This window comes from Siphateles boraxobius, unplaced genomic scaffold (assembly GCF_051911475.1).
Source record: "Siphateles boraxobius isolate OS27281-9 unplaced genomic scaffold, OSU_SipBor_1 31, whole genome shotgun sequence".
In the NCBI taxonomy this organism is placed as follows: domain Eukaryota; kingdom Metazoa; phylum Chordata; class Actinopteri; order Cypriniformes; family Leuciscidae; genus Siphateles; species Siphateles boraxobius.
Genome location: NW_027508931.1, coordinates 15,559,437 through 15,561,821, shown reverse-complemented (window position 1 = coordinate 15,561,821; position 2,385 = coordinate 15,559,437). Strand labels below are relative to the sequence as shown.

The 2,385-nt window shown below is 36.4% G+C and overlaps 1 long non-coding RNA gene across 1 annotated transcript; it reads right to left on the bottom strand.

Moving 5' to 3' along the window:
• Positions 1-245: 245 nt before the first annotated feature.
• Positions 246-1,705, bottom strand: LOC143697078 (uncharacterized). The gene is made up of 2 exons (XR_013186171.1): positions 1,631-1,705; positions 246-1,546 (listed from the first exon to the last, which is right to left on the bottom strand). It is a non-coding gene; the product is annotated as an uncharacterized LOC143697078 (long non-coding RNA).
• Between the last annotated feature and the right edge of the window lie 680 nt (positions 1,706-2,385).

The following is a 2,385-nucleotide window of genomic DNA, read 5'->3' as shown; positions in this document are numbered from 1 at the left end:
TAACACGTAATCAGGTATAATGAGCTGGAAAGAAAAAGACTGACATCGCTCTCTTTTCATACAGATTACATAAACTGAGAATATTTGTTTTTTATATAAATTAATTAATTTAAAAGAAGAGAGTTCAAGCTTCATTATGGAAAAACACTCGTGCCTGTATGACAAGTATTCGCGGAATTACAGTGAATTTTCGGACCCATCAGAATGGACTTCACTGACAGAGAGAAAGCAAAACTAGCATCATGTTTATTTTTCTTTATTTGACTAAAAGCACAATACTTTGTTTATATTGTGAGTATACACAAAAAAATAGAAACTTACAGGATCGAATGATGTATAACACTAACACGTAAGATCAAAATCAACAGAGTATTTTGAGTCTCTTTTGCACTGATAAGAAAAAAAGCGAGACTATCGTGCCGGCGCGATAGCCGACCTCAGAGGGTTAATAGCTTTGAATTGTTGCTCTAGCTGTTTATCTCGCCACTTTAAACAATCCACAATGCTCTGACTCAATTCATCAACTCTGGTATAACATTGCTTTTTAACATGATCCAGCTCTCTCTGTAAACCGTAGTTAATCCTGTCTTCCCAGGCCCTTAACTCCGTGTTCATTGTTTCTGTGGTGACAAGTCCGCTGACTGTGTGCTCGAGATCAACCAGATGCTCTTCAATATTCCCATGCGTTGAGATTTTTCCTCATTGCCAAACTGCAGTTCTTCTTGGTAAAACTCAGGTGGAGGAGGGGGTAATGGGAGGTCGACAGGTCTAACAAACTGCTCATCGCTCTGCTCTGGGAACACCTCTCTTTCTTCTTCTGAATCTAAATACAAATCACTAAAAGTATCTATATGATTTGTTACCGAGCTTCTGCGATGAACGAAAGCTTCATTTGAATAATCAATGATGGGTGCACCCTCTTCCATTGCTGGTTTATGATATTTGCTTATTAAGGGTTTTCAGTACTGTCAAAATTTGTATTTTTGTACAAAATTTGTACAAAATTTACGAGTCCTTAAAAAAGTTTAAAGACGTCCCTGTTCGGGTGCCATTCTGTAACGCTCCCTTTTCTCTTTAGGTGTTACCCTGAGGGGGTTCAACAGCAATTCGACCTGTACTGAAATAGAACCACTTCACTCAACAAATATTAATTTTCCTATTTTAATTCACACGTGCATATAATTGTCCCCAACAATAAACAATACAAGGAAACCAACAGTCTTTGTCTCTGTGTAAATGAGACAATAATATAAACAAAACTTATCGTCAGTTTCCAGTCTTTAGAGGAGTTGAAATGAGGAAGGTTAAAGAGATGAACATCAAATCCAGTGGTTATTTGAGATTGACGCTGTGATATTATCCAACAATCCAGTATGAGTATGAGGTGCAGATAGTAAAAGGCTTTTGGTGCCTTTCTACAGCGTGGTGATATCCAGATTCCTACGTCTCTCTTCAAGGAGACACGTATCAGATCATCCAAACGATGCAGAACAACAAGAGTGGGTTGAAACAATGGTGATAAGTGCATAATAATGAAAAGTCCTTTCTACAAAAGAAAGCAAAACAGCAAACATCAGACCTTATTCATTACAAATACATCAAGAGATTTGCACAGTTAGCCCATACTCACGTTTGAGCGTAAACTCCATGAGTTCTCAAACCAAGACTTCAAATGTGTAAGTAGGTAGCATTTAGCTGAACCATGCGTTTCCCTCTATCAAACTGAATTGACTTCTTCATGGGTTACCAGGCTTATATCTAGTAGCCACCATGCACTAGTGCCCTCAAGCGGATATTAGTGGTACTACACTTGACCCAGGTAACTTTTCAGGCAATAGTCAGAAAACACACTATAAAAAAACTCAGGTAACATTTGAACTGTTACAAGATACAGTATACTTACTGAAAGGCATCATAACTCATGTAATCGCTCAATCAGTGTTTCAGCAGCGGAAAGACGTCAATAAAACAGCTTGGTTTTTCACATAGCATTATATTTACCTAAGCAGGCAAGTCATCCAAATGAACTCTTGCACTAAATAATATGCACTATATTAGCCTATATTAGGTTATATTTTACTTAACCTGTTAATGATATCTTGATTATTTAATGTATGTTTAAAATATCTTTCATGAAAATGACAGCAACTGTGTAATTATATTTCAATAACGAATTAGAATAAAAATATAAAGTTAATGCAAAAACTGCCTTATGTTCAGTTTAGCCTACATGTTTTCATACAATGTGTTGGGTGTTGATTATTATATCTAAAAATGAATAGCATCTGAATTTAGGCTAAAAGTCTAGGCTCTGTTGTTGACCTTAATGTTATAGTAATGTGCGGGCTCCCTATATAGTTTACAGCATTAGCAGATCTTTTTTTT